General features: G+C 44.3%; 1 protein-coding gene across 10 annotated transcripts in view; it reads left to right on the top strand.

Moving 5' to 3' along the window:
• The window catches only part of GREB1 (growth regulating estrogen receptor binding 1), a 161,365-nt gene that overhangs the window by 11,619 nt on the left and 134,506 nt on the right, over positions 1 to 15,240 (top strand). For 2 of the 10 annotated variants that reach the window (XM_016947317.4, XM_016947291.4), the window contains exon 1: positions 1,959 to 2,105. The exons of the other annotated variants lie outside the window; for them this stretch is intronic. The gene's annotated coding sequence lies outside the window, so the exon portion shown is untranslated. Of the gene's footprint in view, positions 1 to 1,958; positions 2,106 to 15,240 lie in introns of those variants that run through there. 10 annotated transcript variants of the gene reach the window in all.

Below are 15,240 nucleotides of genomic sequence, written 5' to 3'. Positions count from 1 at the left end.
CTGTTATCCTTACAAATGGCTACAGACATGAGACAGGTTTAGAGAGGGTAGAATTTGAGCTGGTGTGTTTGGGGGCTTAGGAGAAATGAATCTGATGGAGAAAAGATGAAAGAAGAAATGAACAGTTGCTGACCTTTTCCCGAGTCCAGGTACCTTACACAGTCTCCTTGACCGCTCCTTATGTGGTAAGCCGGAGTGTGGTACCCATTGTAAAGATGGGGAAACGGAGGTGCAGGAAAGCCTAAGGACTTGCCCAGGGTTGCACGGCCAGCAGATGGTAGGGAACCCATTTTTGTCTTACTCCAAAGTGGGAGAGAGGCTGGACAGAGCCAGGGTGAGAAGATGGGCTACAGGGGCAGTCTGATCCGGGGGTGCCCCCAACACTGAAGCCGTCTTCCCTGACTTGTCACCACAGAGACTCATGAAATTTTGGAGTTATCAGACACCCGCTGGATCCTCTAGTGTGGTTTATAGATGGGCTGTGGCAGCATCACCTGGGAAATCAATGGAAATGTTCATTCTTGGGCCCCCAGACCCTCTGAATGAGAGTCCCTGATAGGGGTGCCCAGTGCCATCCAGGTGCATCTTATGGATGCTGACAGTTGAGAAGCATTGCTGTGGACACTGCTCTAGAGTTGTTCTCGTAAGAGACTGATGGAGGGGAACTTCGGTCTAGAAATCCGGAGTCCATTCCTGATGCAGCTGCTGACTTCTGGTTTCCTTATTTGGCCCTGTCTTTCAATGATGATAATCCTACACCTTTTTTAATGGGAGTGATCTGAGTGGTTAAGCTAATGGGTGTGTAGTTAAGAGCTGGTCACCTGGAGCCCTATAGACTCGGGGTCAAATCCAAGCTCAGTGACACTTGGGCAGGCTACTTAATGTTCTCTAGATCTGTTTCTTTATCTGTAAGATGGGGTCAATAATAATCAACACCCATGGGGTGGCTGCCAAAATCCAGCGAGTTTACACAGCAGGTGCTTAGACCATTGCCTCATACATGAAAAGAGCCCCCAACTTGTTATGACTCTTATTATTAGTGTCATCATCACCCATGACCTGTCTCTGGGGCCTGGCCTCAGAGGTGCTCACCGTTGGTGGTGTTCAGTTTTCATGGCTGTCCACACCTCCTGCTCTGTTCCCATGGTGGTTGCTCTGTGTCATTCTGTGACGTTTTGGGAGGAGGGTCTCCCCCGCTTGCCCCTGCCCCCGGTGACATTGATTGGTCTTCCTGGGGAATCAGGCCTGTGACATCGTCTGCTTATCTCCATGCCTCTTTCTATAGCCATATTGCTCCTGAGCCATGTTGAGCATCTCACCGGGAAGAAGACTGGTGGTTTTACACCACCAGCTGCTGTCATTCACTAAGTCCCTACTTTGTGCCAACATTTTACATTAGCACTAAGCTTCACCGTAGCCTCAGAATGTAAGGACTAGGATACACATTCTACAGATGTGTAAACTGAGGCTCAGAAATTTACTAACTGGGTGGGACTAAACGAACCTGCCATTTTTGTAGGTGAAAATTGCAGCATGTTGGCAATTTCATTCGGTATTTTTTTCATACAACATAATTGTTTTTCCACAAAATTTAGAAAAAAAATGGCCTCAAGGAAGTTTTCTTATTTCTTCTAACCAAACTGTTACCTAAAAGGATGCATTAAAAAAAAATAAGTTGGGGTCATGCACTGTTCCAAGCACTTCACGTGTAACTCACTCAATCCTCATGACAACCTTACGAGGTAGATGGGATTTTTATTATCCTCGTTTTGCAGAGTGGGAAACAGGCACACAGATGTTAAGTAGCTTGTCTGAGGCCACACACCTGGGAGATGGCCGAAACAGAGTTTGGACACACACAGTTTGGGCCCGGGTCCGAGCGCCTAGCCTCCGCCTATACTAGTCCGTTGAATCTTGGTTAGGATAAGCCCCCCCCCCCTTTTTTTTTTTTTGAGTGAACGGGATTTTCGGTGTTGCGGAACTCGGATGAGTGGGGGAAGGAAGGGCCCAGCGTCACTGAGCTCCTCCGTGAGTCTGTGCGTGGCGCTCCTCTTCTGTCTTTGCAGCAGCCTTGGGACGGACGTAACGGCAACCCCGTTTTCCAGGTGAGGATAACCGGACTGGGAGAGGGTAAGGAGGTCACAGCTCCAAAAAGCGGCACGGCTGGGGTTTGAGGCTGTGCCTGACTGTGAAGCTGGCTCTCCTTATCCGTGGCGCTTCCTCCCTCTCCGCAGCAGTGGAGGTGCTGCTGGGACTGTCCTTGAGTCTAGCAGATGCGTCAGCGTCTTTACTTCCTCCCAGAAAGTCGACCTCCTGTGCTCGCTCTGTGGAGATCAGGCACCGGCCACTGTGCGCTGATCCCAGCTCACAGGGATGCAGATGCCTTTCAGATTTGGGCTGGGGTCACCAGCAGGGTCTTCTTTCAATGATTCGATCACCATGGATGGGAACAAAAATGCCTTGTTAGGATGTGAACCCTCTCGGTTTATATTTGTCTCAGGTCATTTACATGAGTGAAAAGGACTGGCTCTGACCTGGCCCTTGGATGCTCCCTTCTAATCCCCATTAATATTGTATAAAGGTTTCTAATACCCAGAGAGATTTCTCACACAGGAGACAATGGCAAGCAGCAGCGACTTATCTTCCCCACCCCGCCCGCCCCCCGCCACATGTCTGACGAACAAGGGGGAGGTCTGGATGAAAGGACGCTCTGCTTCTCAGGTCGCGCAGCGTTCTGGCAAGCTGCTAGCAAGAAGAATATTGTTAAAATGCTGATCTATAGTATTTATTAAATTTTAATTCAAATTTTTATTTCGAGATAATGGTATATTTACATGCACTCATAAGAAATAATACAGAGGTCTCATGTACCCTATACTCAGTTTCTCCCAATGATAACATTTTGCAAAACTATCATACACTATGGCAACATTGATACAGTCAAGATACAGAATAGTTCCACCCTGCTAAAGACCCCTCATGTTGCTCTTTTATTTATTTTTTATTTTTTTGAGTTGGGGTCTCATTGTGTTGCCCAGGCTGAAATTCAGTGGCGTGAATTATAGCCTCGAACTGTCATGCCTGGCTAATTAAAAACATTATTTTGGTAGAGATGGGCTCTCACTTTGTTGCCCAGGCTGGTCTTGAACTCCTGGCCTCAAGTGATCCTCCTGCCTTCGCCTCCCAAAGCACTGGGATTACAGATGTGAGCCACCACGCCTGGCCTGTACTGCCCTTTTATAGCTATGGTTAATTCTCTTTCCCACCCCTGGCAATTGGTGATCTGTTCTCTATCTCTATAATTTTGTCAATTCAAAAATATCATATAGATGGAATTATATAGTATGTGACCTTTTGAGGTTGACTTTTCTTTTTTCCTACTCATTGTAATTCTCTGGAACTTCATCGAGGTTGTTTTAAGTATCAGTGGTTCATTCCTTTTTATTGCTGAATTGTCTTTCATGATATTGATGGACCACAGTCTGTTGAACCATGAACTTGTTGAAGGATATCTGAGTTGTTTCCAGTTTTTGGCTCTTATGAATAAAGCTAATATGAACACTTGTGTACAGGTTTTTGTGTAAACATATGTTGTAATTTCTATGGGATAAATATCCAAGAGTGCAATTGCTGGGTCTTATTTTAGTTGTATATTTAATTTTGTAAGAAACTATAAAAGAGTTTTCCAAAGTGACTGTACCATTTCACACTCCCACCAGCAATGTGTGAGGATCCAGCTTCTCTTTGTCCTTGCCAGCATTTGATGGTGTCACTGTTTTTTATTTTAGCTGTTATGATAGATGCATAGTGATGTCATATTGTGGTTTTAATTTGTATTTTCCTATTGAGTAATGACACTGAACATCTTTTCATGACTTATTTGCCATCTGTATATCCTCTTCAGTAAAACATCTCTTCATGTCTTTCGCCCATTTTCTAATTGACTTCTTTTGCTTTGTTATACTATTGAGTGTTGAAAGTTTTAAAATATATATATTCTAAGTACTAGTCCTTTGTTGTATATGTGGTTTGCAAACATTTTCTTCCATTCTTTAGTTTGTCTTTTCATCCTCTTAACAGGGTCTTTTGCAGAGCAAAACTTTTTTTTTTTTTTTTTTTTTTTTTTTTTTTTTTTTAAAGACAGAGTCTCACTGTGTCACCCAGGCTGGAATGCAGTGTCATGAACACGGCTCACTGCAGCCTCGACCTCCTGGCAGAGCAAAACATTTTAATTTTTATGAAGTCCAATGTATCCACTTTTTATTTTATGGATTGTACTTTTGATGTCAAATTTTAAAACTCTTTAGGCCTAGATCATAAAAAATTTGTTTTTTCCAGAAGTGTTATAGTTTTATGTTTTATGTGTAGGTCTGTGATCCTTTATGAGTTAATTTTTGTAAAAGGTTTAGGTTTTGTAAAAGGTTTAGGTCAAGGTTCATTTCTTTGCCTGTAGATACCCAGTTGTTCCAGCACCATTTATTGAAAAAGCTGTCTCTCCTACAATGGATTGCCTTTGCATTTATTTATTTTAAGATTTTAAGAATTCCTGCTTTTTATTACCATGTCAAATATATAGGGACACAACAGTACCTAAAGTTTGCATAATAAATTATGATATTCACCGATGTTCACATAGCTAATTCTAGGCTTCAAGAGGACCACAAAGAGTGTTCAGCTTCGGGACACCGTGAGTCAGAACTGGGGGGCAGTGAGGTGGGGACGTGGGTCAGGGGACAGCCAAGCTGGCCAGGTGATGGGAGTCTGAGTTCCTATGCAGTTTTGCTGCTGGGCAGCTGGGCAGCCTGCCTGCCTGGGGAGAGGGTGGTGACACTTGGCGTCCTGGGCTGATCTGGGGCACACTGACCCACGGGTGGAGCTGACCTTGTGGTAGGCACGGGCATGACTGGGCTGGGTGCCCATTTTGTCTCCTCTGTCAGCTGCAGACTCACCGAAACTGCTGACTGATTTCAGTTGTCAGCCCCTGTGACATCTCTCCCAGCCCCAAATGTGGCGTGCAGCTGCTGGCTGCTTAAAAACCTATGCAGAGAACATGTGGAACTCAAGTGCTATTTTGGAAGTGTGGGTTTTCATTTTAAAAAATGGTTATGATTTTAAAATGCTTAATTACACAAACATGTTCCTGGTGGCGGGGGGGTGGAACATAAAAAGCACAGATAAGCAACATGTATCTGCAATCCCCATAAACACAGAATTATTATTAATTGTGGAAGGCAGATTGTCTTTTTTGTTTATTTCATTCCAAAACTCCATTCTTACTCCAGTTGGGTCATGAAGACACAAAGCTGGTTTGGAAAAAAGGAAATGTCTTTTCAATGGCTGAATCTGGAGAGAATGTTTGACACTGCTAACCATGCTGCAAATGAGGTCTTTGTGTGTGGGTGCAGGGGTCAGCCTGGGAAACAGCAACAGCAAGGGGTGGGCACACACAGGCCGGCTGCAGCCAGTGCTACGAGAATGATCTTTTGTTTCCGCTGGTCAGCCGTTCAGGATGAAGGCTGAAAACATCAAAGACATGTCTAAACACTGTTATCTGGCCATGTCCTTTGCCCTGACTGTGTAAGGGGTCTCTCTCCATGGGGAATAGAGCCCTGAGCTTAGCTTCTACTGTGCTGTTAATTTCAGGCAAGAGCAGATCAATAATATTTGCATTAGCTACTTACATCAGTCTCTTTTGTTCTGAGGAAAATTTGTTGATTTATTTATCTGATGAAAGTAATTAAAAATCACTTTCTTCACATCTCAAAAATTACATGTGTTAATTGCAGAAAACTTATAAAGCATGGAAGAATACAAAACAAAAACAAATTCCTCTACCTGGACATGACTGTTGTTAGCATTTTGGGAGATTCTTCATATCCTTTTAATGTAGATATGCACATTTTACAAAAAAGGCTATCATATTGTACATATAACTTTGCTGTGGATCTGCTAGGAACATGTATCCATGTCATCACTGTAAGCATTCTACTACTCAAATTTTAGTATCTGCAGATATCAGATATCCTTTTACATAATTTCTTTATATTATAGAATTGTTGCTTTAAAAAAATTGAAATGGTATTGTTGCCCTTTCTGATTAGTAAAGTATACTTTTTTTTTTTGAGGCGGAGTCTCACTCTGTCACCCAGGCTGGAATGCAGTGGTATCATCTCAGCTCACTGCAACCTCTGCCTCCCGGGTTCAAGCAATTCTCCTGCTTCAGCCTCCTGAGTAGCTGGGATTACAGGCATGCACCACCATGCCTGGCTAGTTTTTTAAAACTTTTATTTATTTATTTATTTGAGACGGAGTCTCACTCTGTTGCCCAGGCTGGAGTGCAGTGGTGTGATCTCGGCTTACTGCAACCTCCACCTCCCGAGTTCAAGTGATTCTCCTGCCTCAGCCTCCTGAGTAGCTGGGATTACAGGCGTGTGCCACTACGCCTGGCTAATTTTTATATTTTTAGTAGAGATGGGGTTTCACCATGTTGGCCAGGCTATTGAACTCGTGACCTCAGGTGATCTGCTCGCCTCGGACTCCCAAAGTGCTGGGATTACCGGTGTAAGCCACTGTGCCTGGCCACTTTTTTTTTTTTTTTTTTGATTTTTAATAGAGACAGGGTTTCACCATGTTGGCTAGGCTGGTCTCGAACTCCTGACCTCAAGTGATCCACTCGCCTTGGCATCCCAGCTGGGATTACACGCATGAGCCATTGGGCTGGCCCCAATTAGTAAAGTATTCTTATTGCAGCAACAAAAATGTTGCAAATAAAATTACCTACTTGATTTACAGGAAAGGCTTAAATGTATCCTTCAAGTAACGGACTGTTACTTACTAGGGAAGATGGTTTCAGCAGTTGGGAAAGCTGAACCACAGAGCTTTACTCAGTTTTCATAAGCAAATAATGGGGACTTTACATATTGACAGCAGGGAATGGTAAGATTCCCAACCAACTGCGGCATTTCTGTGAGAGCAAGTCAGAGTAAGAGGAATGGCAGAAGAAACGAAACAGAAAGTGGAGAGAGTGACAGGCAAACTGCAGTTGGGTTAAATGAGATATGAGAAAGGTTAGCAGTTCAGGAGACACCATTTCACTCCCCAGTTCAAGCTATGATGTGACTTTAATGTGGTACAGAGCCAGGGTCCCTTCTCAGGGTCTTACATGAGGTAGTGACAAGCTCTGTCTTTCCTCTACTGCCCAGTCCCTTGAGGGTAGGAATCAGGGATCCATCATCTGGGCACCCATGGGACCTGAACTGAGTACTGCAGCTTTGGCCAGTGAACACATTCAGTTTTTTTTCCTGGAGGGACACTCCTTAATCAGCTGTGTTCCCTACTGACTTTGCATTTATCAATGTCATGTCATAGGTATTTTGAGTACATTGAAGCAGTGGTGGTGGGGAGCCGAGAGGCAGAAGGGTGGGCCTGAGAGGGCAGGTGGGATTCTTGATCCTGAAATGTTTTAGACACATTTGCTGCTGATCTCCGAGTTACCATGACCCAGCTCATTAAAAGACAGAAGGTGCTGCTTTTTTTTGAGATGGAATCTCTCTCTGTTGCCCAGGCTGGAGTGCAGTGGTGCGATCTTGGCTCACTGCAACCTCTGCCTCCCAGGTTCAAGCGATTGTCCTGCCTCAGCCTCCCAAATAGCTGGGACTACAGGCACGTGCCACCATGCCCGGCTAATTTTTGTATTTTTAGTAGAGACGGGGTTTCACTTTGTTGGCCAGGCTGGTCTCGAACTCCTGACCTCAGGTGATACACCTGCCTTGGCCTCCTAAAGTGCTGGTATTACAGACATGAGCCACTGCACCTGGCCAAGGTGCTGTTTTTATATGCTGTTTTGTATCTTTTAGGAAGATAATTTCAAGATGTGTCCAACCTCAAACACGTGTGAAGTGCCTACTTCCTGCAAAGTCCTCGCTATGTTTTGTTAATTTTCAAGTATCGTACTCAGAGTTCCCTTTTTATTTATGTTTGTACTGAACTGATTTCTTACTTATTAGAGCCTGGATTTCCTGGTTTTTTTTTTTTTTTTTTTTTTTTTTGAGATGGAGTTTTGCTCTTGTTGCCCAGGCTGGAGTGCAATGGTGCGATCTCGGCTCACTGCAACCTCCACTTCCCGGGTTCAAGCGGTTCTTCTGCCTCAGCCTCCTGAGTAGCTGGGATTACAGGCATGCACCACCACACCTGGCTAATTTTTGTATTATTAGTAGAGACGGCGTTTCACCATGTTGGCCAGGCTGGTCTCGAACTCTTGACCTCAGGTGATCCGCCTGCCTGGGCCTCCCAAAGTTCTGGGATTGCAGGCATGAACCACCACGCCTGGCCCTCTTTTTTTTTTTTTTTTTTTTTTTTTTTTTTTTTTTGAGACAGGGTCTCAGTCTGTTGCCTAGGCTGGAGTGCAGTGGTATGGTCACAGCTCACTGCAGCCTCGACTTCCGTGGCTCAAGCAATCCTCTCACCTCTGCCTCCTCAGGAGTTGTTACTACAGGCATGCACCACCAGACCTGGCTAATTTTTGTATTTTTTTTTTGTAGAAATAGGGTCTCGCCATGTTGCCCAGGCTGGTCTTGAACTCCTGGGCTCAAGTGATCTGCCTGCCTTGGCCTCCCAAAGTGCTGGGATTCCAGGCATGAGCCACTGTGTCTGGCCGGATTTCTTCAGTTTACAGAACTAGTGCAATTTGGGGTTTTCCTCAGTTCATATATTTGCTCCTTTAATAGTTTATCTTTATTTGGATAAACTATTAAAGGAGCAAATAACTACAAGACAGTTTAACTTGCAAGGAGCAAGATAAACTTTTATCTTTATTATCTATTTATATACAAATATGATGAAAATATTTATTGACCTCAGATATTGTACCAAGTACTTTATATGTGCCTACATCTATTTTATATGTTATCTGGAGCACTTCATATAGTGATGTCACAGGTGGAAGGATTACATCATTTAACTGTGTTAACAAGTCCAGGAGGTGAGTTTTGTTGCTGTCTCATGGTTGAGGAATGGGAGCTTAGAAAGCCTCAGTGACAAGGCCACACAGACAGGAAGGGGTGGAATTGAGATTCATACGAAGTCCATCCGACCTCCAGGCTGTGTTGTTGCTATGGGGCTTCATGGCTCATGTTGGAAAGGAGAAAGGGAGGCTGCTGCAGAGGTGCCTGGTAAAAGTGACTTTCAGAGGATGAGGAGACCAATGTTCTAGTTGTGTGGGGCTAGCAGAAATCACTCTCATCTTATTTCCCCACCTGGCTTGGCTGTTGTACATGGCCCCAGACAGTAAAAAGAAAGAAACGTTCCCGATGAGGGGAAGTCCCCTTTTCTCCTCCCTCATCCCAGAGGGACAATTCTCATGAGTGTGGCATGGCTTGTTTCTGCCCAGATTTTCACACGTTTATTACGTAAATCTGTATCTATTGCTTCGATTGCTTACATTTTTTGGGTTGTAAATGGCATTGTTCATATTCACATTATTGATGTAGTTCATTTTAGTTAATCTTTGGTATTTGGTAGTGTGAATATATATCACTGTTTTCTCTTTCTCCCTCTGATGGTAGACATTTTCATTGTTTCCTTTTTTATAATATTATGACAAATGTTGCTCTGATCGTCCTTTTGTATCTCTTCGTGTCTCAGTAGGGGAGTTTCTAGGAGCGGAATTGCTAGGTTACGTGGTATGTGCACTTCCACTTTGTGTAGGCACTGCCAAATTGCTCGCTAGCGTGGCCAGACTAATTTACATGTCCAGTGGTGGCAGATGAGTGCTTCTTTCCTCACATTTTTGCCAACACCAAATATTGTTGGGCTTCTTAATTTTGGCCACTTTCCGAGTGTGGAATGATGATTCGAGCTTTGATTGCTGATGAGATTGCTCACGTCTGGTTATCTTGGGGTTAGCAGAGCAAGATAACCTTCCTGTTTATTGCATATTACATATTCTGACTTTAACAGGTTTTCCACAATATTCAGCATTCCAGTAATTCCCCCTTGTCCATGGGATATATGTTCCAAGATTCCTAGTGGGTGCCTGAAACCATGGCTAGTACTGGACTATATATATATTGTGTTTCTTCATATACATACACACCTATGATAAAGTTTAAGTTATAAATTAGGCTCAGTAAAATATTAATAATAATAACTAATAATAAAATAGAACAATTATAGCAATATACTGTAATAAAAGTTAAGTGAATGTGGTTTCTCTCCTTCTGTCTCTTACTGTACTGTACTCACCCTTCTTCTTGTGATCTGCTGATATGAGAACTGAGATGGGTCATAAGTGACTAGTGGTCATGGGTGGGTGGTGTCCACACTGTGGACACTCTGGACAAAGGAGATTTACGTCCTGGATGGGATGGAGTGAGAAGGTGGGAGATTTCATCATGCTGCTAAGAATGGCATGCAATTTAAAATTTATGACTTATTTTTGGAATTTTTCATTTAATAGTTTCAGACCTTGGAAAACTGAAACCATGAAAAGTGAAACTGTGGATGGGGGTCTTCAAAGCAATTTTTTAATAGAGATATAATTCACATAACAGAAAACTCACTATGTTGAAGCGGTTTTTAGTAGATTTACAAAGTTATGCCACCACCTCCATGAATTCCAAAATATTTCCATTACCCAAAAAGAAATCCTGTGTCTATGAGCGGGTAGTCTCCATTCCTTCCTTGCTTGGAAACCACGAATCTACTTTCTGTCTCTATGGATTTTGCTTATTTTGGACATTTTGTATATTTGTGTGTGGGTTCTTTCACCTAGTGTAATGTTTTCAAGTTTCATCCATGTTGTAGCATGTAATAGCACTTTATTCCTTTTACTGGCTGAATAACATTCCATTGTATGGATAGATCACATTTTGTTTATCCAAACATTGCTTGATTGCTTATTTCTACTTGTTGGCCATTATCAATAATTCGACATTACTTTTGGTTTTCATTCCTACACTATTCATTGAGCCCTTTCTTGTGCCAGACACAGCACTTTGGGCCACCTTATTGGCTCTGAGTAACAACTGCCTTGCAAGATAGGTGTGATCACATTCTTTTCATTTAATTTTATTTTATTTTTTGAGATAGAGTCTTGCTCTGTTGCCAGGCTGGAGTGCAGTGACGCCATCTCAGCTCACTGCATCCTCCATCTCCCAGGTTCAAGTGATTCTCCTGCCTCAGCCTCCTAAGTAGTTGGGACTACAGGAGCATGCAACCACGCCCAGCTAATTTTTGCATTTTTAGTAGAGACGGGGTTTCACCATGTTGGCCAGGCTGGTCTTGAACTCCTAACCCCAAGTGATCCACCTGCCTCGGCCTCCCAAAGTGCTGGGATTAAGGCATGAGCCACCGTGCCTGGCAGGTGTCATCACATTCTACCGAGATGGGGACTGCGGCGAGGGGAGTGTAAGTCAGTTTCCCAGCCTGCACTTGATCATGCTTCTCCTTTGCTTAAAATGTCTCCTAATGGCTCTGCATGCTCTTGGGGTGGAGAGCACATTCTGTCATGGTGCCTGCCAGCTCCTTCCTGTCTCTCCAGCCACTGGTCCTCTGGACAGAGCTAGAGTCTTTCACACAAGCAGTTCTCTCCAGCTCTTCTATACCTCCCTGAGAGTTTGTCCCACATCCTCAGGGATGTGAGGAATTCAATAATAATAAATCATTAAATTATAAAAACAATGAAAGTGTTCAGGCTGGGTACAGTGGCTAACGCCTGTAACCCCATGCTTTGGGAGGCCAAGGCAGGAGGATCACCTGAGGTCAGGAGTTTGAGACCAGCCTGGCCAACATAGGGATACCTGGTCTTTACAAAAAATAAAAACAAAAAATTAGCCGGGCGTGGTGATGGGTACTTGTAGTACCAACTACTGGGGAGGCTGAGATGGGAGGATTGCTTGAGCCCAGGAGAACGAGGGTGCAGTGAGCTGTGATCACACCACTGCACTCCAGCCTGGGAAACAGAGCGAGACCCTGTTTTGGGAAAAAAAAAAAGTGTTCAAACTAACTTGTAAACGGACTTTGGAAGTAAAGCAGTAGTAAGGCATGATGTAAATAAATATTAAATCAGGAAAAAGGATAATGTTTAACATCGGCGAACTCTCAGTGGTGATGCAAGGTGCAGAGAGGCAGAGCAATTTACTAATGGTTCTACAGTGAAGAAGCAGCAGGGCTGGGTATCAAAGCCTGTTGCGTTTGTTTATTGCTACAACACATATTTATTGAGCACCTGCAGTATGTCAGGCACCAAGAACAGACCTGTGAGCCCAGTGCACATGGTCCCTGTGCTCACGGGCCTAACATTCTCTGTGGTCTGGGAGTAATGTTTCTAGTCACAGCAAATCATCTCATGTGTTCTTGGTTGAGTATAGATGCTGGAATTTCCTGTCCTTGAGAAGCGTGGTTTGGCAATGTGTCAACAGGTAGTTACCATGCAGCTGAGCCAGGGTCAAATGGTTTATCTGGGGACTGGGCTTGTGGCCATAGCCTGAGGGGAACCAGTGGAACCTTTTCTTCAGGGAGGCCAATGGTAAGAGCACCTGAGGCCCAGGAATCAGAGCTTCTCTTCCCATGATCTCCTTGGCAGGCCTTAGCATATCCAGACCAGTGGGAATTTTGTTCATTAGGTGATGAGAAACCTAGGTGGCCAGGGGAAAAGAGTGGAGATTTAGTTGGTGTATTTATTATTTTCTATTAGACCATCTGCCTTTGGAGTTGGTTAGGAATTGGAGGTGGATTTCCCCAAATTAGTTAGAAATGATCATACAGTCCCGTCTTCCCTTCCTTCATGTCTTGAAAGTTCATTATGCTAAAATGTGATGTGTGCTGGGGATGAGATCATGGAAGCCTGGGGAGGCTTGGGAACTGGCAGAATGACCAGAGTTGGAGCAGCAGAGCAGCGTGGAACCCTGAGCTCTGGACTCTCCATCCTGGGGAGGAGCCAACCTCCAGTCCCTAATACTGCACGCACACTGCAGTGTGCAGTGGCAGACTGCAATGTCCTGTGGGTATCACACTTTGTTTTTTAGAACTTTCAGGATCAAGGATCCACCCACGTTAAATATAACATGCGTTACATCCCTTTATATTTTGTGTGAAGCAATGAAAGAATATTGCTGATTTTGATATAGAATTACACAATAATCAATAACTTATTATACAAAGAAATTAAAAAAGAAATAATCCTTCTCTATATACCAGTTTTCTTGGTAGATGGTATCATAAGCATTGGTATTTTTTCATGATTAATTATAGTAATAACAACAGTAACAGGTGGCTCACGCCTGTAATCCCAGCACTCTGGGAGGCCGGAGGCGGGCGGATCACCTGAGGTCAGGAGTTTCAGACCAGCCTGGCCAACATGGTGAAACCCCATCTCTACTAAAAATACAAAACTGAGCCAGGCGTGGTGACAGGTGCCTATAATCCCAGCTACTCGGGAGGCTGAGGCAGGAGAATTGCTTGAACCCGGGAGGCGGAGGTTATAGTGAGTTGAGATGACGCCACTGCACTCCAGCCTGGGCGACAGAGCGAGACTCCAAAAAACAAAACAAAACAAAACAAAACCATAAACCGAAAAACAATAACAGCAACATAATAATAATAGCATCAAAAGTGGCCCTGTAGTGACTGCCTACTCTGGTGCAGGCACTAGATCAGGTAATTTATATTTGGTATCAAGAAACCAAGAGTGAACATGCAAACTGCATTCTGTGTTTTATTAGTTCAGAGACCTTGCCCAGCCCTTGCAGTTCTATCAAATGGGTATTATTTTGACTAACAAGGGAGTCTCCTGGTATGGAGTTGCTGCCTGTCCAGGCACCAGCCTCCTGCTTCTCAGAGTCCTTCCTGCCCTTGGAGGCTCTGGTTGGAGCTGGTTGCCTGGTGCCCCCAATAGCTGTGTTCATACTGAGTCTGTCCCTCTCTGGTCCCGACTCTACCATGGAGTCCTGAGACCACAGGACTCAGGGGAGCTGTTGCTGCTGTCACCACACAGGCCTTGGAGTGGGTGAGAAGAAAGCTGCCTTTTCCTGAGTTATTTTAACTGAGGATTCTGGACCTTTCTTTAATTCTCTCCATTAACTCATCTAAACAGAGGCTGCGTTGTTTACAGTAATATATTGAGGAAATTATCCCAGGAGGGAATTATCGGCCAAAAAACATAAAGCCATGTACTAGATATATTGTTTTCAGAGACTTCTAGACAGCTTCTAGTCCATTTCTCCTATGGTAGAGGTCTGCTTTCTTCTTCTTCTTCTGAGAGAAGGAGAAACAGACAGACAGACAGATAGACACTGAGCTCTTCCAGGCCCTTCAGCCTCTCCCCACTGTGGCCCCAGTCCCATGCCACAGGCCTGCACCCTGGTCCAATTTCTATCCCTAGATCTTCCTTCTCCAGGGGCTCATGGCAGTTGGAATTTCTATTTCCTCCAGGAAAACCCTCCACATTTTACATCCAGGGATTGGCCTCACCCTGCAGCCACCCTCACCATCCTCTGCATCTGGGACACGCGAGGCTGGCGTTGGAATATTTCCCAGATCCTTCATTTTCCAACAAAGAACAGCGCCCTGCGTGGGTCTTCAGCAGAACGGGCTTTGCACACGCTTTGGCAGCCTCAGGCTGGGCTCCTTTCTGGCTTTCCCCCAGTGTGGCAAAGGTTTGTTTTGCATCCTTCCTGACATCTTTGCCTGGCCACTCCCCTTTTACGTGGCTTGCTGCTTGAACAAGAACGTACATAATCCTCCCAAGAACAAACAGTCATTTTCCAGGACAGTGTAGTCTACACTTGTATTTAGAATGAAACAAAATAAAACAAACATCCTTTTAAAGCCAACATAAACTTTAGAGATTTGGCTTGCACCGTGTTGAAGATTTCTCTTTCTAGATCCACAGCATTTCAAATCATTGTTTGCCAGAATCTCCACCATTATTGCCATTGCCTACCCAAAACGTTCACCGTGGTTGTCTTCCAAAACACGAAGACATCTGAGGCCTAAAGGTGAATCCAAATTTTTCTTTCTCTCTCTTTTTTTTTTTTTTTTTTTTTTTTTTGAGACAGAGTCTCGCTCTGTCGCCCAGGCTGGAGTGCAGCGGGGCGATCTCGGCTCACTGCAAGCTCCGCCTCCCGGGTTCACGCCATTCTCCTGCCTCAGCCTCCCGAGTAGCTGGGACTACAGGCGCCCGCCACCGCGCCTGGCTAATTTTTTTTGTATTTTTAGTAGAGACGGGGTTTCACCATGTTA

Source organism: Pan troglodytes, chromosome 12, assembly GCF_028858775.2.
Source record: "Pan troglodytes isolate AG18354 chromosome 12, NHGRI_mPanTro3-v2.0_pri, whole genome shotgun sequence".
NCBI classification, from domain to species: domain Eukaryota; kingdom Metazoa; phylum Chordata; class Mammalia; order Primates; family Hominidae; genus Pan; species Pan troglodytes.
This window is presented reverse-complemented; position numbering and strand designations above follow the sequence as displayed.